Here is a 24,469-nt window from a genome sequence, read left to right on the forward strand (position 1 = left end):
GTACTATTTGTGTGCATGCATGCATGCACTTATAGCTGCGGATGAAATGCTAGTGGTTTAGACCAACCAACACAAGCACAGGGATATAGCAGGAATTAAATCTGAAGATCCGGGGTAGACTACTTTTGCAGGAGCAGAGGGTTTCCACCGATACTAAAAGATAACTGATTTGAGCTCTGCTAAGCACTTTTCATCTGTTATTTCAATGAGACCTCATAGAGCTAAATTGAGTACAAGTTATTGAGTACAAGTTATAGATGGGAAACAGGCTCAAGTATGTTCCCGGGGAACAGGGTGGCAGAATAAAAGACAGGGCCGAGACCTGATTCTGTGTCTGATTTCAAAGCAAAGCTTTAATCACTAGGTAATTCTGCCCAGCGGGAATCAAAAGCTAAAGCGTTTGGGTTTCCATCAACCAACCAGTCAGTCCACTGATCAGTAATTTATTTATGCAAACATATATATTCTGAATACCCTCTGGAAAATAGTACTCTGTGAGTTAGGGATATAAAGGAAACAGGGTAAGCAAGGTACCTGTCTCCTTGAAGCTTAGGTTCCCAAAGCCCTACCCCAAGTACACGGAGAGAAGATGATGCCAGAGTTGATATTAAGTTGAACATCTAAGAAGAAAAAGGACTGCTAATTAGGTTAGCTTTCCTTAGATCCATCCAGATACTTTGGATGACACCCTAATTCCTTATTTTCTTCAAGGAGCATTTCTTACCTCTTTTTTCACTTTCCTCTGGAATTACTGCCTTTGATATGATATACCATTTTCCAATCCTATCCTCAACCTTAGAGAATCTATAAGGAATTCGTAGCTTGTAACCCATTCTACAAACCTGAGTAGTTTTTTCAGAGCTGCTCAGGTTGCTTCACATTCTAGCCTTATGGTTAGAGAAAGACCCTAGTCTTAACCCTGGGAAAACTTCACTCCACGCTTATCTGAGAAAACTACTTTGAGCATTCACCACATTTGGTTTGATACTAAGCCCTAGGAACATCCATAAGATATCTTTTGGGGGCCGGTATATCACGTACACCATACACCATGTATGAAGAGTGAGAAAAGGTACATTTTTTTCAGAGTTACAATGGGGCAGGGTTCCTGAGTGGTCTGGGTAATATGTATGTATCCAGAGTTAAATTTTCCCTGGGTTATATCACCTGTAAATTAGAAGGAAAGTTGTAACAGTATCTTAAGTTCACAGGACAGTAGGGGTGCTGAGAGAATCTCATACTCTCTGACCAAGGTAAGAAGAAAAATGGCTTTCCAAAGATGTTTATGCTTTACTCTCTGGGAACTATGAATATCTTACACACTGGAGAGTTGCAGATGGAATTAAGGTTACAGATCTTAAGATCGAGCATTCTGGATCATCCAGGTGGATACAATATGGCACATGAGTCCTCAGATGTGGGGAAGGAAGGCAGAAGGGATCATCAGAGACATGTGATGATGAAACAAGAGGAGAGATCTGAAGAGTGAGGACTACTTGATATACTGTTGCTGGATTAGGGATGAAGGAAGGGCCCCAAGACAAGGGCGTTGGAGAGCTGAGAACAGGCCTCAGCTGAAAGCCAGCAAGGAAACAGGATGTCTCAGTCCCACAGGGGCAAGGGACTAAATTCAACCAATAACCTGAATGAGGAAGGGAATAGATTTTCTCTTAGCGCTTTGGGAAGGAACATAGTTCTACCAACCTCTTGAGTCTAGACTAATGAGGCCCGTGTTGGCCGGCTGGATGGCTGGCCTGCTTGCCTGCCTACCTTCCTTCCTTTTTTACTGTTTTGAAAAAAATAATACATTTAGTTTTATACATTTTAATACATTTATTGAAGTCTAATTTACATCCAAGAATTGTTCTGTGTTTTTTTTTTTTCAGTTTTTACTCTTTATTAGTAGATATTTTCATTACATAATGGTTACATTCCTTATGGGGAATTGGTACTTATGCATAACACTGGACTTCTTAGAGCAAGATGAAAAAAGCAAAGCTGTATTGTTTAATCTGCTCAGTTTGTGGTCTGTGGTAATAAGAAGGAAATAATACTGTCTGTTGAGTGTACTTTCCTCCATTCTTAAATTCAGCTTATAACCAAGTGGAGCTTGAGAGCTGCCTATTTCACTAGAATGTGGTACAGCTGAACGTGACAAAAATTCCAAATTTTCTCTGATTAGGCATCTAAAGTCTTATTATCACTATTATTATTAATTTTAAATAAGTCTGGAGACATGCATTTTAGAGTTTTCCATTACTGTGAATGTGCAGTCATTAGGGCAACAACCCTCTGCTCTGCCACTTGCAAGGTTAGTTCTCATTCTTCTCATTGAAAATGACTCCAAGACTTCCAGCCATCTCATATAAATCCCAGTCAGCGGGGCAAGGAGAAGGAGTTTTATTTAAGAAGATATTCCAGTAGTTGCACTGCAATACTTTCATGTCTACTTCATTGGCTAAAACTTGCTCACACTGTCACATACAAATCTACAGAAATCTTAATCTGCTCAACCAAAATTTAGGAGTCTCTGAAACTGAACTCCTATTTCATATATAAATATATGCATATATAAAGAGAGGGAGAGAGAGAGACAGAGAGGGAGAGAGATCAACTTAAAATGGACTAAAGACTCAAATGTAAAACTCCAAACTGTGAAACAGCTTGAAGATAATGCAGGGGAAATTCTTCACAACACTGGCCTAGGTAAGGATGTCTTTTTAAACATGCGACCACACAAAACAAGCAACAAAAGTAAAAATAGATGAATGGAATTTTATCATATGTAAGAAATAATCATACATAATCTTTATCAAAGAGATTTTGCTCAGTAAAGAAGACAAGCATCTGATGAAAGATACTATTTATAGAAGAAAATATTTTCAAACTACATAACTGATAAGGAGTTAGTAAACAGAAGAGATAAGGAATTTAAATAACTGAACAGAAATACAAAATAAAATAACAATTAAAAAATGGGCAAAAGACTTTAATAGATATCCAAAAAGCCAACAAGTAAGTGAAAAAATACTAGTATGACTAATCAGAAGAGAAATGCAAAGCAAAACAACACCAAAATGCTACCTCATTCCAGTTAGAATGCTTACTATTAAAAAGACAAAAGAAAAGAAGTATTAATCAAGGGAAAAAAGGGGACCCTTATATACTATACGTGGGCATGTAAATTAGTGTCTCCATTATGGAAAAGAGTGTGGATGCTTTCTAAAAATCTAAAACTAGAACTACTGTACAACCCATTAGTCCCAATACTTAACATATATTCAAAAGAAATGAAATTAGTACATCAAGGAGACTTTTATACTCATGTTTATCACAGCCCTACTCATAATAGCCAAGTTGGGTTTAACCTAAATGGTCAAAAATAGATGAAGGGATAAAGAAACTAAGGTACATGTCTGCACTGGAACAATATTCGGCCATAAAAATGAATCCATGGAGGAACCGGGAAGACATTATGTTAAGTGATATAAGCCAGTCCCAGAAAGACACACCCTTTGTGACTGTATTCACATGCAGAATCTAAAAAAAAAAAAAAAACTCATAAAAGTAAAAAGTAGTGTTTCTGTTTTAGTATTTAGATCTTTGATCCATTTGAATTAAAAACATCATACCACAGAAATACATGTGCACCCATGTTTATAAGCAGCACAATTTATTACAGCTAAATCTTGGAAACAATCCAATGCCCATCAAATGAGGAATGGATAAAAAAGATATGGTATTTTTATATAATGGACTATTACTCATCTATAAAGAAGGATAAACTGGAGGCTTGTATAGGTAAATGGATTCAACTAGAGACCATACTTATAAGTGAAATAAATCAAACTCACATGGGTAAACATCATATTGTCACCCTAGAAACTGAAAAAGTAAATAAGATCCCAAATCTACAAGAGTGAAAGGGAAAGAAACTGCTCAAAAGAAAGAATAACTGAGATGAATGAAAGGAGAAAAGAAAGAAGGGAAAAGAAAAAAAATATATATCATAGATAAGATAGTTATACTACTGATTTCTTTTAGTTCATTGAAAAATACTGTTTGTACTTATATTGCTTGATCAATTTTGCATGCCTGCATCTTATAATCTGAGCATCTACTTTGAAGATAACAATATGCAATATATTGACCATTGTTAATCTCCTATTACCTTGTTTTGAAATTCTGTATTATTGCTTTTTTTCTCTTTAAAGTAAAAAAATAAAAAAGAAGTAAGGAGTAGAGCAGTGTTTACGGGGGGGTGGATAGAGAAGGGGAAGGTAGAGAGAGGGTTGTCAATGGCATCAAGAAGCAAGGAAATCCTTCCTTATAAGGAAATAGGAGGATTAAGATCGATGCTTTATGTCAAGGTCAGTGCAGTTAACACTATGGTACTGAATATTTCAAAATAGTTAGAAAGGAGCATTTTGAACATCCTTATCACAAATAGTAAATGCATGACATGATAATATACTAACTACTCTGATTTGATCAATATATGATGTATACATACATCAAAACATTAAATCATATACAACCAACATCTGCAATTATAAAGTTTCAAAAAAGTGTTAGGGTTACTCCTCTTTTTTCTGAGGCAGGTTCTCACTAAGTTGTTCAGGCTGGCCTTGAGCTTGCTTGTGTAGCCCAGGCTGGCCATAAACTCACAGTGATCCTCTAAGTGCTGGATTATAGGCATGCGCCACCATGCCGGACCTGGAGTTTTACAAAGAAAATTGCAAAAAATGGATTTGCAGAGACAACCAGTAGTATTAGCTTTCATGTGGTCATTTTTGTAGGATTACTAGATGGCATCATCGAGCTACAGCTATGAAAATGATTCTAGCTGGTATGCAAGTTATTCCTCCACATTGTCCAGAGGTCCTTTTCCCTAACTCCAGTTTTTAGTCTACCCTAGTCCTCCTCATTCTTAAAACTGCATTTAAAATCTTACCTCCTCCAGAAATTCTTCCTAAATTCTATTCAAAGGGAACTAATCTCTCCCTTCATTAAACTTTCATAACACTGGACTTATGTTTACCACCAACCACACTCAGCTTTAGAGGTGAGTTAGTTCTGTGCATGTCCAGAGCCTCTCTGGAATGCAGGCCATCATTTTATACACAGATGAATTTCCCACAATTCCCCAAACATAGCATGAACTCAAGATATGCATGACCCATGTGTAATGAAGATCCTATTTTGTCCTAAAGTATTACAGTCCTCTTTCCTTCTAGGAGTAATCCTTCTGCTTTGCCCCTGAGAGCTATGTGGGTATGTGGCAGTCCAACTAGAGACATCAGTGCTTAATCTCCCCAGTGGTTAGCTGTGACTTTGCAACTATGTTAGGGCCAATGGTTTATAAGGGGAAATGACGTCTGCAAATTCTGGGTCATCGCCGTGAGGACAAATCTACCTGTCTGGACTCTTTCTCCTTGTCTCTTCAGTTTGGCTGAGAAAAGGATAAAGCAGACACCCTGGACCCGGAGATGGGAGATATGTAATGAGGATGGCAGAAGTAATCAGCCAGATTATGACTCAGGATAACCCTCTGGAGCTATTGAACTCCAGAGCACCCTCTCAGCCTTGGGCTAAGGGGGGTGTGCAAATTCACTCTTTTAAGATGCTGTATGTGGTTCCATGGCAGCAGTTTATTTACCCGTGCCTTAAATCCTTCACATGACTAATAGAACTGGTCTTTCTTGGACAGAAATATGACTTGTTTTCCTCCTGTCTTTTTCCAGGATGGTGACAACTAACTTAAAAAGATGGGACCTGAAATGTTAAACTGAGCACATACGTGTCACACCCGAAGGGCATCCCCACTTATAAAAATGTAGGCTGGAGCTTCTACCTCCTGGTTATTCACAGGGGTTAAGCAGGTTTGGGTCTAGAATTTTATTATTTTTGTTGAAGTCACTTGGGAAAATATGTTTAATCAGGAGTATCTTCAGGCTTCTTAAATAATATTTTGCACTGACATTCATTGCTGATTCATTCTTCTCAAACCCATCATTTTAGAAAATTGTCTTTTGCTGCCTAAGTATTTCTTGCCACTCGAAACTTTCTCTGCAAAGTCCCATTTGTTTTGGTCATACTCCTTTAGGAGACTATTTAGGCAATTCTGCTGAGCTTTCATTTTCTAGCTGACGATTAACAACAAAATGCCTTGTGTTTGTATGTCGTTTAATGCGTTTCAAAGCCTTTTCACAATCTAATAGCATTTAATCAGAGGAACTTGGTAAGTTATGTAGTTTATGTATTAGTAGTCCCACTCTGTAGTTCAACAGGCCTCAACAATATGTGGTTTAGCCTTTCATTATGAAGTATGTTTCATTGCAAATGTTTTTTTTCAAGTAAATAAAATATTTTAAAGAATCGTTTCACTGGCTCAAAGTTGGGGAAGTGTCCCTGGCATTAGCGAAGCAGTGATGAATAAGACAGATTTTGATGGCTGGGATCCAAAATGTACCCCCAAGGGCCTCATTGTGTTGAAGGCTTCTTTGCCCGCTGACAGGATTTGAGGAATGGAGTGGATCATGACAGCTCTAAGTTCATCCAGTGGATTTTGTGTTGCTGAGTTCACAGCTGAAAGAGTTTATTAGAAGATGGGGTTGGAAGGGGTAAGGGGGCTCCTGGGGGACATGGTTTTCAAGGGTATTTCTTTGCCCTGGAATCTTCTTCTCTGGTTCTTCTTGTTCTCTCTGCTGCCTGGCTGCCTCAAAAGAGGCAGGTTTCCCTGACCACACCCTTCCCTGTACTATTTTCTGCCCTGGAATCAACTTATTATGGACTGAACCTCTGAGTTCTTAAGCCAAAATAAGCCTCTCTTCCACGAAGCTGACTTTCTGTTTGGCCATAGGACCAAAAGTCTGGCTAATGCACAGCCTCTCTCCCTACTTATAAGGATCTAGTGGGCAGCTGATAAATATCACATTTGAGCAGGAGTCTGCTCACCGTTCTTTGGGACAACTGTTTTCCTGCTGCTCTAATGCTGCGTATGATTCCAGTGAGACTGCGGATGGCAGAGGACAAGAGGTGGTCCAGGTCTGGCTTTGCTGCATGCTGCAGTCCTTCCTGCAGTGATTGGATCAAGTGAAGTCACATGAGCTCAGTCATGAGGCAGGCAGTCTCTTGAAATCTTAGGATTTAAGCTGCAGGAGGAGACAGAGTTCTTTTCCGGTTTGTCAGCAGTGCTCCTAGAGTAAACTGTGGCAGTACATTTTGGCAAACGGATGGACTCTTTTTGCATCTGAAAAGTGGAGCCAAGAAGCAGTGGAGAGTAGAGAGATGGAGAAGCAGGCACTTAAAGAAAGGGGGTCACAGAATTTTGGAGAAGAGAAAGTAGTTGGGCCAGATTCTGCAATAGTAACTGGCACATAGTAGGTGCTCATTACACATTTGCTGAAATAGTAAATAAAAAAAAACCTGGACACTATTCTTCAACTCAGTGTAGGGGTCCTCATCACCTGGTATGGTGTATTGCAAAGAAAAGATGCTTTGTCCTTCTTGAATGCATGAGTGATACTGAGTAGACCTTCAGCTAGGTAAAAAGGGAATTAAAATAAAATCTTCCCACCATCTTATTTTCCCATAATTTCCACCTGTTTGTGAAAATACTGCAATTTAGAATGGGAACAAAAAGAAAGTGCTTGAATATCACGCAGGCCTGTTTTTGATGTTTGGCCTCAGACATAAATAGCTGTATAATGCTGAGAAAATAAATAGTTCCTGAAGGGAATTTGATGAGGGTATGAAGTGAACGTGAGGGTTTAAACAAGGCAGCTGACATACTGCCTAAGGCTCTAGTGCTACCACTAGTCATAAAACCAATTTTCACTGAGGAGTGTCTTCTATGTGTAGATGCTATTTTAACCTGGTGTGCAGAGCAGATGAGGTGGATGAGGTCTTTAACCTCAAGGATCCTTGGGTCTAGTGGAAGGGGAAGGGAACAGTGTAAAACAGAAGTGAGCCAACAAACAATTGGAAGAAGGAATGAATATAAGCCATGAAGATAAAAAGTAGGGAAATAAATGAACGGGGCTCCAGACTGACTGATCAGAGAAGGACTTTAAGGGAAGATCATATTTAATCAAAAATTTGAATACATGAAGAAGGCAGTTACATGAGGACAAAAAGATATGGTGCTCCAGGCAGAGGCAACTGCAAAATGGAAAGGTCCTGGGGTTGAAATAGAGCTCTGTGTATTTGAGAAATGGAAAAAAGGACATAAAGTGGACAGGGAGGAAGGCAGAAGGCAAGAGAAGGGGAGAACGAATTCTCCAGGTATTTAAACTGTCTGCTACAGGGCAAGGGCTACACTGAGAACTAGGAATCCATGCATGAAAATGGAGAAACTACCTAGAAAAGTTCTCAATCTACCTAGTCTTACCAAGTTTGGTTAAAGGAAGTTTTGGGTGGTTTGGACTGTGGATGAGCACTTTGACTATATCTCCTACCTGCTGTTATGTCTTTGCAAGTATAATTAGAGACAAGAGAAAGTTCTGTGTCAGTTTTCTCCACTGAGAGAGGAGGAAACAGCTAAATAACAAACATGAGCTTGTCCACATGGGAGAGAAACCAATGAGCTTAATATAGTTAACCTGCATGAAGTACAATGTCCATGTGTGTGTCCATGAACCCAGGCAATGTTTTGGAGAACTGAGGGTGATAATACCTGTCAGAGCCCAGAGTAACTGGGCGAACTCTTTCATGAAGGATGGCTCTACAAATCATGCCCTGGTGCTTTATACATTGCTGACCCTGAGCTTTTTGATTTCTCTATGGAAAATCACTCGTAGGTATTGCTATGCTCTCCGCATGTGACTGTGAGGGTCCATGGGGCTGAAAGTTCCAGAGGAAGACTTACATAAGAGAGAAAAGAGTAGATTCCAAAACTGATCAAAACTCAGATCAGGGCTTTCTCTCATTTCCATTTTCGTAGACACTGCCCAATGCCAGACCTCCACCATCTGCTACCTAGACCTCTGCTGTAGGCTCTTAGTGGGTTCCCTTCACTTTACTCTTGCCCTCTTATAATCTGTTCTCCACAGAATGATGTTGAGAAATGAAAATTAAATCCCCTCCTCTACCAACACACATAATTAAAAATACTTCAATTGCTTTGGATTTTATTCACTCTCTTTTACCTGGATTGCAAGGTGAAAAGTGTTCTCTGTCTACCTCTCCAAACTTATATCATTCACCCTCTCCATCAAAGTCTAAGTTCTGGCCACCCTGGACATCTGAATGTACCAAGATCATACCAAGATCACTGGCCTCTTACGACATTATGTTTGGAAAATGATGTCTTTTCTAGCCTCTTTTAATACAGGCTCCTTCAAAGCTTATGTAACTTTCACAGAGACCTTCTTTATTTCCTCTACCTGGAGTAGCGTAATAATTCCTCTCTTCTAGTCCACTTTTTATTTCATTTATAGCAGTTTTCAAATTTCACAATAACACTCTTCTTTTACTATTGTTGTTGCCTGTCTCCCATATTATATGATGTTTCATAAATGTCAGAAATGCATTCACCTTATAAATTTATTTCCTACCCAGAACTAAGAACACAGCTTGACACTGTGCCCTTAGTATTTGCTGAATGAATAAATGAATCAAACATAAAAAATGGGTGTTTCTTACTGTCAGGATGGATGCCCATGTTATGTAGAAGTTACTCTTATCCATTTCAGCATTGACACACTTCATCAGCCATTTCATTCCTTCATCTTGTGCTACCCATCGTTTTACAAAAATATCTTGTAAAGACTATTAGATGTTTCTACACTAGTCATGCAATCAAGTAAAATTACAAAGACTGATATAGAAATAAAAAGCCCAACTCAGGTTGGTGTCAGTTTACTATCTCAGCTAAGTCATTTCCGGCTCCTGTTCTTCAGATTTCTTCACCTTCATCTGCTGGTGCTGAGACCTTCAACAAATTACCTGGGCTCTCTTGGGTCCAAGTTAAACATACTGGGTTGAATAGTGGCTCCTCATATATCCCTGTCCTACTCCTAGAACTTGCAAATATTCTCTTACTTGGAAAGTGGGTTTTTGAAGATGTGATTATCTTACAGACCTAGAGATGAGCAGACCCTAGGGAGTTTTCAGGGGGACCATAGGTCCAATGACAAGTGTCCCTATAAAAAAAAGACACAGGAGACTTCAGGCACAAGAGAAGGTAATGTGAGCTCAGAAGTAGAGATTGAAGCGATGTATCTACAAGTTAAAGAACGCTAAACGCTGAGCCAGGAGTATAGGTACAGTTTATAATTCAGCTTTTTGGGAGGCTGAAGAAGAATCACAAGTTTGAAGTCAGCTGGGGTAATTTAGATACTTAGCAAGAACCTCTCTCAAAATAAAAATAGAAAAGGGCTAGGAATGTAGTTCAGCATGAAGGCCCTGGGTGTGACCCTAGGTACTGAGAGGAATGAATAAACACATGCATGCATGAGTGAATGAATTCTAAGACTCACCCAAAGGTGAAGAGGCAAAAAGTAGATTCTTGCCTTGCTTCTCCAGAGTCAGCATGATTTTTTATTTCCTGTCTCCATTTCCATGACCAAATACCTTTATGTTTTTTTGAGCTGCCATGCTTGTGGCAGTTTTTTATGGTAACCACATGAAGCTATGCTAACTATCGCCTGTAGTATAGTTTTGCCTGGAGGCCACCAGCCTCCTCAGCTCAGAGCACATTCTGAGCTCAATCTCTAATGTCACCACATCTCAGGACCTCACCAGGCCAAGTCTAGATGTTAAAATAACTGGTATATCATCTAGCAAAAGCAGATATGGACAGTCACTCACATCATGCCACAAAGCTTTCTTAAATTTTCAATGTTCACCTCCCACTTCCCCATATAATTCCTTTCTTTTGCTTCTTTCTTGAAAATCGCTTCCTTCCAGCGTCTTCAGTTTTCTTTATCTCTACCCCTTTTTTCAATAAATACCTCAGCCAGAGCTTAAGGAGCCCCCAGTCTTGTCTTCAGTGGTATGGAAATTGCTACTTCCACAAACAGTACAGAAGTAGTATTAATTAGTATTAATAATAAAGGTAGCAGTAATAGTAGCTAACCTTCCCTGGTTGTATGTGGTGGCTTCTCTGTGAAGTATTTTTTCACATAATCTTTTTCAACCTCTAAAACCAGGGTAGGAGCCCCACTGTCACACCCTCAGGAACCCTAAGCATGCTGTCTGCTGTGTATTTACGTGTGCTGTATGAAGGACCTCCCTCTACCAGAAGGACATTTGATTCTAACCAAAAAATTACAGGAAAACTCTATATTTTATGTTTGTTGCATTCTACTAGATTTCTCTTTCCTTTGCCATATGGTCTATTGTAGCCTCTTATGACAAGTGAGATCCTAAAAGAGAACATTTCACCCAGGTGCCACCCCCTGCACCTGGTTGCCAGAAGGGAGTGCAGAATGAGTGCGGAAAAAGGCAGAAAGACATCTCCCCAAAGCCAGCTGTCTCTTGGAACAAAAGATTCAATGCAGTTTGTCTCAGGACTATCATGACTTAGTTTAACCTGGAGCTTGAGCTAACAGTCTTCTTAGGTTGAGAGCTGCAGGGAGAGAAGCACTAACCTAAAGAAATCTGGCATGAACAACCTGTCCAAGCTATGGGAACACCCAAGGGTGGGCAGAAGAACCTCCTAGGCGGCCTGTGGGCATGGAACTCAGTGACCACATATGGCTTCAAGCCCTGAAGGAGGCCAGGGAGCCCTGGCTGGGAAAGGCATCATGTGCTGCCTCTTCCCCTTGACTGCCTTGCCTGCCACAGCAGCTGGGCTTAGCTACCCTCTCCACATGGCTCCACTGAATCCGTCCACAGATGTGCCAGATGCCCCTGAGGCTATCCACAGCCACATATGCAATCAATTACTTTCGCTTTTTGCATCAATACCAGCTCCCTTTTGCTCTGACAGCAACTTTCCATTTTTTTCCCTCCTGTGTCCCTCACTCCCCTGAGACAGCCGGCTTGGCTGAGCTGTGTGCTCTGAGTGCCCTCTGGGGCACTGCTTGGTCCCCCTCTGTTTGAACTTAACACATTCTATTTTAGAATTATTTGTGTCACCCCTATGATCTTCAGCCCACATACTTTGAGGGTAGAGATTATGTTTCATGTTTCTCATGTCCCCCAAATACAGAGCATTCAGTCCTGCATCTAACAGAGACTCAGTGGTTCCTTTATTATCAACTATTCGTTTAGTATATATATATATGTGTGTGTGACAGGAGCTTTATAAAATGCCAGCCAGGATAAGGAGGGGAAAAACGAATGGAACTCCCAGTACACAAGCTTACATGTTAGTGAGGAAGTCAAGGAAATACGTGTGTGTGTATGTGCGTGCGCACGCGTATGTGCACACACACGCACATGTATAGAAGAGAGGAATCAACCCAGTGCTTAACACTAGAAAACACATATGCAGATGACAACAGGAAGAAATGGCTTCATAGAGTAGACACGGGAATTGTTCTCTGAGGTGGTAGACATTTAAACTGAGCCTTGAAAGGTGCCAAGGAGCGGGCCAGGACAAGAGCTGAGGAGAGGGAACAAGTACATTTCCAGACAGAGAGGATGCAGCAATTAAAATAAGGTGAGGCACTTTCAGAGAGCTGAAAGACTACCATGCTATGCCTCAACTCATGAAGTTGGTGAGTGGGCAGGGGAGGCTGTGGGTTAATGTGTGTCCCCTAAAGGCTAGGAGCATCCATCCTCATCTGGAAGTAGGATCTTTGCCAATGTGTGCTTTGTTAAAGTTATACTGGATTAGGGCAGACTCCAATCCAAAGACTCATGTCAGTTATAAAAGAAGAGAAGCACGCATGGGCACAGAACCCACATAAAGACGGAGGCAGAGATGAGAGTGACGTGTGAAAGGTGAGGCGCACATAGGCCAGCCGGCCACCACGAGATGCTAAGGAGTCTTCTCCCCTAGAGCTTCACAGACAAGGTCCCAGCTGCTCCTCTGTTTCCTACAGTAGCATCCAGAACTATGAGAAAATAAATTCTTCTTGTTCAAAGCTATCAGATATGGCAATCTGTTATGACAGCCCCAGGAAACGAATGCAAAGGGAAAGGAAAGCCTGTGTTTTATTATTAGTGAAATGGAAATCCATCAAAAGTTGTTGGATTATAATAGGAGCTGATTTATTGTTTAGATTTATGTTTCAGCAAGGTCTATCAAAGAAAGGAAAAGTCCTAGTGCTCAAAACACATTCCCACATCTTTCTTCAAAGCAATGTAACTAAGCCCACTGACTAAACAATCCGAAGATTAGTCGTGGGTTGAAAGTCTCCATCATTAGCCACTTGAGGTTTCAAAACATTGCCCTCCTATTTTTAAGCAAACAGAAGCCCACTTCTGCATTCTACATTTAGCTCTTTCTCCCCAGAGACAGAGTGAGGCCATGTGTTACCCCTTATCCTCCTGCTTCCAGCCCCCTGAAGTCACATTAATTAATTCTTATGTTTTCTTTGCTGACATAGCTGTAAAAAGTGCTTATATAAGGGATGGCAATAATATACTTCTAATTCTCAGCACAATTTTTAGGATGCCTAGAAATCACTGGATGACTGGCTTCAGGTACCCAGTTGCAGTCCAGATTAAGCCATTCATGAATGCTTGCTGTCTAACTCTTGTGGAAAAATACCTAACTCGAGAGGCAGCGTGGATGAGCAGGGAAAGAGAACAAAAGCCAGAAGGGTCTGAAGAGCACAGTTTTACACAGCCTGATGGATTTTAGAAGGCTCAGCTTTTTAGAGTCCTGGAGAAAATAATTTCCCTTTTTCCTTACAATTGGTGGATTACTTATAGTGCTCACTTATTTAAGATGATACGTTTTTCTGAGTAGTAACTTGAGTCTCTTGAAGCTCGTTGGTTACCAACTGTAAGACCTTTTGAGGGCTGGGATTGTGGCTCAGTGGTGGAACATTTGCTAAGTGTTCTTGAGGCTGTGAGTCCAATCCCCAGTAATACACACACACAACACACACACACACACACACACACACACACACACAAATTTTTAAACTGCAGCAATAATGAAGTTTCAGTTAACAGACCAAATGCTTGTTATTCACTATCATTTAAGAAGGAAAATAAACATTATTGATAATGATGACCACAGTGATAACTGTCATTTACTGAGTGTCAAGATCTTTGTTGATAATCATGTACATTATTTCATATAATCTTACCATTTCAGGATAATAGCTATAGTATGAAATGGGTTCAAATATGGCTCTATGACTTTGTAGCTAAGTGACTTTAGTTATTTCCTTATTTCCTCTCAGCATCAGTTTTCTCATCTATAAAATGGAAATATTATTTCCATTATGGGCAGTTTTCTTAGTGATAATCTTGTAAGGACTTTGTGAAATTATACAGTACAGCATGGTAGATAATAATGGTGACAAAATTGATAGTAATACATAATGGTAACAGTTGTATAGCATTTCCTATATACCAGCAATTCATCTACATGTAGATCTTATTAATATTCCTATTTTATTGATGAGAACACTGAAGAAACAGAGGTTTAGAAATTTGTCCTTTTCATATTGATAAAATATGGTAGAGTTTGGATTTGACTCACTAATGTTAGCTGTTGTTAGTGTTCTAATCTCACTTTACTGTTTTGTACAAAGCACATGGTGATTAAATATTTTTGGATTGATAAATTATAGGGAGTATATTGTTTCCAGAGTAGAAACTCAGATCTTGCTTAATAGTCCTAACTTGTATTTGTTTTCTTTTCTTCCTCCAGTGGATTCAGCAAAGCTAGAGCATTTCTCTCTTATTCTTAGTTTTGCACAGTATGAGCAGAAGGTACTTCCTAGCCATCATTTGAGAAAGAGGCTATCAGCTGAGGAAACACATTTAAGACATCCATACTTCAAAGCTCAGGCAAAGACCTACTTCCTTTGGGAAGCTTTGGAACTTCTTTCTCATCTGGAGTCCTACAGAGCCCTCACTGCCTGGGCTTCTGCTGCTTCTGCTTTCTCTTCTCTCCCTGAATACCTTTCTCCCCGTCTTCCTCCTCCTTTCCTCCTCCTCCTTCTCTCCTTTGTCTCTTCCTCCTCCCCATCTTCCTTCTTCAGTTCTTCTGTGATTCTTACTAGTTCACCTGCAATGCAGAATTTGCTGGACTTTGGTCCCACTTAAATGCTGCAGAGTCTTTGTCAGCCCCCAGAATCTCTGAGCATTCCTTCCAGAAGTTCTTGAGAGAGTTTAACATAAACTTGTACAACCCTGGCCTCTTCAGATTCTGTGGCCCAGTATCAACCAAAACCTCAGAAGCCAGGGTCATGTTATGAACACTGATTCTCTGTCCTTGGAGATCGAAAAGATTCAAACTTGATTAGGGACTAAAATGATGCTTATTTTCCTCTAGAAATGTGGATACTGCCACTCCCTGTAACTCACAACTTCATTTTGTCTTACTGATCCTGCAGGAGCTTTACTTGTACTCACATCTCACAGAGCCCTTCCAGTTTTAGGCACCTTTAGCTTCAGTTTACGGTACTCATGCCCACCGGCCAAGGGCTGTAGACGGGCTAAACAGCAAGCAGATGTCTGATATTTTCCCTGCAGTTCTTATTACAAATGGAAATCATATGTATTTTGTGAGATCTCTGTCTGGTGCCTGTCTTCCCCAGTAGATAATAAACTCCACGTGACAATGGGCAGAGTGTGATTTGTGCATCTCGTATGCACAGGAGCACGAGCCTGCACCTGGTAGTGCTTATTCAATATGTTAAAAACTGATAATTTTGTTCTCCCTAACCTACACTCTTCATGCAGTGGCCCTAGAAAGGAAAAGAAAAGTTCTACTTCAAAACAGTGCCTGGGAAGAATCTAACTACCAGGAACGGCTCTTGGAAATACATGTCCTGCAAACTGACTGTTAATTAGCAAGAGTCCAAATTTGTATTCCAAGTTCAGGTTTTTATTTTGCTTAGGACATGTGTAGCTCCCCTGGTCCTCTCTAACAGATTGGAAGTTTTGGAGTTGGGAACAATACCGTTTTCATATTAGCTGCTTTTACTTCTCTGGCGCAATGCCTAGCAGAGATTTGCCAGTGATGATCAAGATGGATACTGGCCAGTGTGGTAGGGTCTCCATTGATCTGCTGTAGTCTTCCAGCTATGTCTGTGTAGAAGGTAGTTGAAACCCCTTTATCCTTTAGCTATCTCCCCGGACAGAGTTCATACTACGTCATGTTAGGTGCTGAGAAGCTATGCGTTAGAAATACAGATGGGCAATAGAAAACCTAAAACAAACTGAGTTGAGAGCTCATGACGGTCTCCTCTGCACTAGGAAAGGGGATGAGTCATGTACTTCCTGATTTGCCACAGTTTGCAAAGACAGAAAAGAAATATCTAACCTCATCATACGGGGCTCTTTCCTTGGGTAGTATTAGGCCATAAAAATCTTGGCACTGGCCTACATAAAAGCCAGGAATATGCCTAATCAACCACTACAGTCTATTTTCCAGTCAACCTATTCCTGTACTTTTAAACTGGGGACAATTTATCCCCCACAGGACATTTGGCCAGGTCTAGAGACATTTTTCATAGTCATTATCAGGGAAACTCTTATTAGTAACTAAATGGGACAAAGCCAGATTTGATTGTTAAACGTCCTATCGTAAATGCACAGAACAGCATCCCCGCAGCAAAAACATAAATAGTACTGAGATTGAGAGACCCTAGCCTAGACACGGCCAAAACGTAGGGTAAAGGAAGCTGCTACATTCACACAGAGAGCCTGGTGCCTTCTGCTCAAGGCTCTTTAGTTCCTTCCCTTTGCTCTTGCCTGAGGCTGCTCGCTAATTGCACCAGCCTCCTGACTGCTGAGAGGGGGCAGCTTGCTTTCACACGGGCAGTCACTGCTACAGAGGATCCAAAGTCCCTAAGTGGGGTCAGGGAGGTCGCTTTTGTTTGGCTTCTCGCTTTTCTCTGGCTGCACTCAAGGGAGAGGCATCAGTTTTGCTTCAGTTCTACAATTCTGTATCCTCCATCCACACTCCAGAGAAAGGCGGAAGGGCAACAACCCGCGGTCAGCATAGGGTGTGTTCAGCTGATTGCTCGGAAGGAAGGAGCTGCTTACCGCTGGCCTCACTCTGCGCATGCTCCCTGAACAGCCCTTTTCCTTCTTGCTTTCTGCATGGTTTATCTCTGCTGTAAGACTTTCCATTGACTCCCTCTGCCTGCTGTGAGTGTAATCAGCTGGCCTGGGTCTGACTAGCTTCTTTAAGTTTCCAAACATCAATTTCTTTAAGTCCTGCAGGAGGAGGATGCTATGGCTGACCAGGTTATGCTACATGCATTAAGTAATCACTCATCTGCCACTGACCACTACCTCTGTGAACACTCCATGAGGACGACTGGGCCAGAAACTGTACTAAGTGCTGTATCCATTGTCTGATTGAATTCCCACCATAACTCATCATTCCGAGAAGTAAACTGAAGCATAGGAAAAGATTACAAGCTCAAATTCTCATAGCTTGTGGATAGTTGAATAAAGTAAACCTGCTAATCTAACCTCTGACATCTATCTAGAGGAAATAGACCTAAAGGAAAATTTTTCTGGATAATGTGAGATACTATGAAAATCTTAGAACTTTTTGCATGACTTGTATTTTATTCATTTAACTAAAATTTCTTGAGCACCTCTTCATTTGATTTAACTGAATATTTGCTGCTTACTTCTCACATTCTGGAGCCTATGCTAGAAGTCAACAGTGAGTTTCTTCAAGGCATTCTCTGAGGGGTCACAGGGAGGCAAACAGCAAACGCTGACACCAGCCCGTGCCCCACTCTACCACGCCCTGAGGGTATCCTAGTTCAAAGGCTTAAAGTTATAATAAAAATAAGTCAAAAGAAAACCAAAAACTGCACAAAAACTCCAGTGTTCTCAAATTGCACCAAAGTATAGGGATAAACAGATATATTTGGTCAAATTATTACTATAATGAATGAGGATTACACGTTCTCATCACCTATTCAAGGAACATTTTCTATCTTGGGCAAAATCAATTGATATGATCTCCTAATAGTGTGTATCTGTCCTTTGCAGTGCTTGCTCAGTCTTAATTATATACTACTTGTGTGTGGTAAGAGGATGAGGAAAGTTGTACTGTGTTCTACTGACTTGCTTATTATTTGGTTCCCAGTGTCTACCCCAGAGATGGCACATAGAGAATACTGTATAAACATTTGTCCACTCAGTGAACTTGAATTCCTACTCTTTGCCACTCCCTGATCAGAGCTTTCTGTACACCTTACCTTACCATGCAAGTAGTATACTTTAGTATAGTCATACTTTGGTACTTGACTGCTTTGAAACTCATCAAATTTGGGACTTGACACATGTTGATGTGAAAATTGTGTCCCAGTCCTTGTCATTTGGTACTCAATGTGAAAGCTACAACTAGTTGGGTCCACTGCTTCATGATTTGCAGCCCTTTCCAGTCAAAACAGTTTGTTTGGTCCTGGTCATTTTTGGTACTTTTACTTTCTGGAACCAATGAATGACAAGTACAATGTGCCACTGTACTGAGATTTTCCAGAAGATGAAACAGTCTCTGGAGCCCGTAGTCATACAACACTGTAGGTCGGTATTCTAACTTAGGACCCTCTTGATCCAACATCCCGTGTCTTTCAGTGTCAGACTAGTTTGAAAGCTGGACGTTTTCAAGTGTGCGATCATCTAGGGGCATTTGTAGGCTTTAGAATCAGTCAGCTTGAGTTTAGATCCTGGTTCTATCACTTCCTAACTGTTGGACCTTGGAGGAAGAGGTCTATTCGATCACTCAGTTTCCTTATATACAAAATAGAAACAAAATCATAAATACCCTATGGTTTTATTGTGAGGGCTATCTGTAATATTTGTGAAGTACTTGAAAAAGTGCTTGGCCCATTGTGCAATCCCACATATTATACACATGAGCTTCTGTTGTCTGGTGGGGAGGACTTTCAGGCTGTATATAATTTTTTACATATGAATTTAGATTCTGCACATTCTACATTCCAATTTGATATGAACTATTGAAAATGTAAATGCTGCTGATTAAAATGATACAGCAGTAATTAATACCATGTATCTTCTACACAGAAGTTCTTCACTATATCTGTATTAAACAATCACTGTTAAATTGTTAAATTTAACTGTCTTTCTAAGGGCATCTTGTTAAATTTGACTGTCTTGTTAAGAGTGAATTAAGCATATCTTAAACTATGCAGATCATCCTGAGGTTTTTAGCTGTTTGCTAGTAGTAGACGTTGAAGCAGAGCTGCCTGTAGTGCTGTTGATCCGTGGTTTGGCAGCCCCATGCGGACACTTCTGGGTGATCACACCAACTGGGTCACGCCTGCCTAGGAGGGCCTCATGGGACCAACCCAAATGTCAGAGCCAGAAACCTGTCTTGCTGCTTGCAAGGCTTCCAGGAGCAGTGAAATATAAAGCTCTTAAGAGCATTTACACAGTGCTTAGGGAGTCCCAAGGGTCCCAGAGCATCTTACTAACCTTACCTGTTTGGCAGCTGTGTGTATGAACAGATGGCCCAGGCCTGGGGTGGGGAGTGTGCTAGGGTTCTCCAGAGAATTAAATCCAATAAGGTGTGAGTGTGTGTGCATCATGAGGAACTGGCTTACTTGTGTGGTCCCACCATCTGCCTTCTGCAAGTTGGAGACCCAGGAGAGCAAGTGCTGTTATATTTCAGTCTAAGTCCAAAAGTCTAGGAACGAGAAGGACAGGTGATTGAAGTCTGAGTCTGAGGACAGAAGACTACCAATGTCCAAGTCAAGAAGTTTGGCAGAGAGAGAGAATTCTCCTTTCCTCCACATCTTTGTATCGTTCAGCCCCTCAGTTGATTGGATGAAGCCTACCTACATTGGAGAGGGCGCTTTGCCCACTGATTCAAATGTTAATCTCCTCTGGAAATGACTCGCAGAAATAATATTTAACCAGATATCAGGGCATCCTGTGAACTAGTCAATTGACTTATAAAACTAACCAGCACATGGGGATTTTTTGTGAAGATTGATGTAAATCAGAGTACACTCTCCAGACAGTAAGCTCAACTGTCCCTCGACACAGCTCAAAGTCAGCAGCAGTCAGAACAGGATCTGCAACTGAGCTAGCGGGCAGAGTTCTGGAGGGCAACTGCCGCCATTGTTAAGCAGCAAACACAGATAGACACGTGATCCTCCCCTAGGACACAGGGAGCTAGGTAAGGTTCAGGAAACTAAAGTGTGAGGTGAGAGGGGGGTTTCTCTACCCTGGTGTGTGTGTGTGTGTGTGTGTGTGTGTGTGTGTGCATGTGTGTGTGTTTTCCAGGGAATTGTGCAAGAGATCTTGGATGATCTCTACCTTCTAAAAAATGCAGATGGTGATAACAACAATAACAAGAGCAATAAAAACAGTGAACACTGATTCGACTCTTACTGCATGCTAGCCATTTGACTAACGTTTTTAATTTACACTAGTCACTCTGTTTGCATGTGTTCTATTATGAGTCCCGTGTTACCATTGCAGAAAATTGATGAGATTCAGTTTGAACAACTCGTCCGAGTTCACTTAGCTGTATCAGAGTCCAAAGTTGAACTTGGACAACCTGTATTTTTAACTGGTGTGCTATGCTGCCTTCTAAAATTCGCCTTGTCTTTTGCAGATATTTATGTGAAAGAATATTCTGCTACCCATCTGTTAGTAAAGGGATATTTTTCTTACGCTATGAAGGAGCTCAATAGAATGCAAGTGGGATTAGCTTCATATTCAAGAGACAGCAAAAACAAATGGGGAAAAATTACCGAGAGGCACAGTTCAACCAAGTAAAATAGAGAACCCAGAAACAAATTAGAGTCACAATAGAACACAATACATGCAGCTGCTTAAAGAGAATGAGCAGTTCTCTGACATTAGCATGGAAATTCAAAGAGAAAAAAACAAGGGGCAAAAGTGTGTGTTTAGTTGCTGCTATTATGTTCCAAAAATACAATTTACATATATACTGACAAATGCACAGACTTTGCTGGTAATAGGGGTCGCCTTTGGCAAAGAAACTATTTGGAAAAGGGACCAGGGAGAAAGGAGACTTAATTTTCATTCTAAACTGTTTCCTTTTTGTCTTCTGAATTTCATGCCATATGCTAGTACTACCAATCCAACAGGTACTTTTAAAGTTGGAGCTGAAGATCAGAATGGATCTAAAGGGAACAGTCAAATAGAAAGAACATCAGATAGTGTAAAGGATACTTTTGGAGAGGAGATTAGACTTGGAGCCCTTCTGAGTAATCTGTGATTTTGTATTTTGACATCCCTAGAAACAGCGTTTTACTGTCTTCCCTCTGAAGACATGCTGAGCTGTCTGTGAGGAGTCTCAGAGGATTCTACACCCTGAACATGGACTTGACAGCCCAAAGCCTCTGAGGAAAGATTAAACTTTGGGTATTGTTTTGGTAATTATCCATTCTTCAAAAGACCTCAAAACTCTGTACTCCTTATACAACTCCATCACATTCCCATTTAGTTAGTTAAAAATGAGCTTTTCCCTATCTGAACTGGGTAGGTGACATCTACGTTGCTCCCTCATCCTGGATGTTCTGTGCCCAGCGTCTCCGTCTGCCTGCATCCCTCTCCTCCTTCTGAAGTCAACCTGAAGCAGATGGTATCAGGACGATTTTCCAGACCATTTTGTTGGGTCCACCCATCACTGCCTTCTAGTACAGTGCCTCCTGTGTTATCTTTAAAGAAATGGGTGTTAGTCTGCGAGGGCTGCCTTAACAAAGTAATGCCACACAGTGAATGATATAAAGAATAGCCATTTATTGCAGTTCTGGCAGCTAGAAGTCTGAGGTCAAGGCATGGTCAACAGAACTGGGTCCTTTTTAAAAATTTTTATTTTTATTTATTTTTAAAAACTTTTTAATTACACAGTAAAGAATACAATACCTGAATCATACTTTAAACATTCACAAGTTGACAGACCATGCATTACAGTTCAACTAAGGCAAAAACAATGAACAAGAAACCACAGTCCAGAGACAGTAGACTTAAAAGCTCAAGAGCACACTGACAGAAGCATGATGCCTAGACCCCACCCCCAGTGTTAGTGTACCATTAACTTGTGGTGCATATCTGAGTTAAATATTGTACAACAACTTTAATTTTTTGCAATATTACAGACCCCAAAATAATAGTAAAAAAATTACTTCAAGTCTGCATTTCAAAGGTCTCCAATTTTTTTTTGTATCCCTTGAAGAATTCAGACAATATGGACTCGCTTTCTTTCCCTAAGTATTCTAGCCATAGGCATGCTTTGCATAAGCAAACCAGACTTGAAATTTTTAAATCCCCAAGACGTGCACCTACACATTACCAAAAGTTAAGAAAAAATTAAAAAGACAGGTGGCTTTGTCACACACAGCCTCATGACACAGAAGAAGAGAAAAGAGACAGAGAAAAGAGATAGATCATGCCCTATTCCTATCAGTGACCACCATTCAATTCTATCCAATGAAGATAACTTTTTAAAATGTATAATACCTACCGATTATACTTTCACACAACCTGCGTATAAGTGACAAGCCCAAAGGGAAAGTAACAAAAGGTTTTTCTTTCGCTTCTTTAGGTTTATGAGGTCTGCATTGTTACCAAGAAGTGATGTATTTTGCAGCTGATGAGCTCAACTTTTGGTATCCCGGTTCTTTTGTGCCCATTTGGTTAAACTAGATGTAGACTGAAACATTTTGGCCACTGAGGAGAATGTAGCAAAACAGGAGGGGAAGGAAGAGGAAGAGAAGGAGGAAGAGGGGAAGGAGGAGAGGAATCAGAGGTAGAGCTCAAAGTTGGGGATTTTTTTTTCTTTTCACTCAGGGTGCCCAGAATTAAAAGATGTACTATACTAATCCTTATTTTACACTCTAGTGTTAAGAAGAGTAACAGTGTTGTTTCACAAACATCACAGCTTTTAAAGACTTGTGGGTATGACATATCTCATTTCTGGGGATTATTTAACCCCCTATAGCCTAGAATATATAATAGCTTTGTTAGAAAGGACTGTCCAGTGTCACAAGCAGACTAGAAAGCAGAATGAGGGCAAAGCGTTCTGGGAGCACCATGATAAAACATAACCCATTCAGAGCCTGGTATGTGCTTTCATTTCTCTTTAAGCAGGTGTGCTGGCTAACAGACTTCCAACATGCAGATGTATTTTCTCATCAGAACTTGCTAAAGTAAAAAGCCATTAAAAAGTAACACCTCCCATATGAAATAAGAAACAATTTTTATATGAAGATACAGGAGAAAAATGATTTAAGAAAAATGTTAGATTTAAGAGACTTAAAGCAAACCATTGGAGAATTGCCTCTATGCAGATAACTTAAAGCCACTCAAAACTGCATCCAGGGTTACATTCACCCGCTCCCCTCCAAAGCTAATGGATCATTCTCAGTTTTTAAAGAAATACCTGGTGGCCATGTATGAGGAGAAATGTCTCCCAGCCTTGTCAACTTTGGTTGTCTACACAGCCCGCAGCACTGCTGACTCTGGTAAAGCACACAACCACATCCTGGGCTACTGTGTTCAAAACTAACTAGCAGTTCTGGTCTGGACCCTGGACAGCGAAGGGTTAATGGATCCACACTGTACTTTCCTGAACGTGTTTAATCTGCTGATCATTTGGAAAGTTGTACTGGTGCTTTTCAAAATTCTGATTGTGGTCCCTCAGATCAGTCTTTGGCTGACTTCCCTTTTTGTAAGAATACTGTATAATCTGGCATTCAGCAGTGTTAAAGCTGTCAGTCTATACCTCAGCATTTGGAGCTCTAACAATTTTTAAAAAGAATTTAGAAAAATTTACCTATTAGTACACATTTGTGATACATAATGACTACTTTAATCACGGGTGCTGGGTACATGTACACGACACACCTTAATTCTTTTTTATGCCCCTCCTCCTTTTGCCACCCCACCCCCATCTCTTGGTTCTCTGCCAAACTGCAGTAGATCTGTCTTCCTATTTCCTTTTGTCTATTACCTTTCTCTTTGGATTTCTCATATGAGAGAAGCCATTGGTGTTTAGGATTGTTTGTCTGATTTATTTCACTTAACATTTTTAAAAGGTATATCCTTTTTCCTACAAATGACTTAAATTTACCCTCCATATCAAGTAGGACTCCATTGTATGTAAAAAAGGTGTAAGATTTATGTGATCTAAAGAGAAACGGGGGTGGGGTGGGGTGGGGTGGGGTGGTGGTATCTATTGTATGTAAAGACCACATTTTCTTTATCCATTCATCTGCTGATGCACATATAGGCTTCTTCCAAGAAATAGCTGTTATGAATTATGCTGCTATAATCATGGGTGTGCATATATCATTGTAACATGATGTCTTTAACTCTGTTGGCAAGACACCTAGAAGGGGAATAGCTGAGTCAAAGATGAAAT

At 40.4% G+C, this 24,469-nt stretch overlaps 1 protein-coding gene and 1 long non-coding RNA gene across 2 annotated transcripts in view; one reads left to right on the forward strand and one right to left on the reverse strand.

Moving 5' to 3' along the window:
* Atp10b (ATPase, class V, type 10B) overlaps positions 1-24,469 on the reverse strand; it is a 320,484-nt gene that overhangs the window by 190,574 nt on the left and 105,441 nt on the right. The gene's annotated exons all lie outside the window — the stretch shown is intronic.
* LOC102028499 overlaps positions 1-24,469 on the forward strand; it is a 92,471-nt gene that overhangs the window by 1,086 nt on the left and 66,916 nt on the right. The gene's annotated exons all lie outside the window — the stretch shown is intronic.

This window comes from Chinchilla lanigera, unplaced genomic scaffold (genome assembly GCF_000276665.1).
Source record: "Chinchilla lanigera isolate Chin_1 unplaced genomic scaffold, ChiLan1.0 scaffold00007, whole genome shotgun sequence".
Lineage (NCBI taxonomy): Eukaryota > Metazoa > Chordata > Mammalia > Rodentia > Chinchillidae > Chinchilla > Chinchilla lanigera.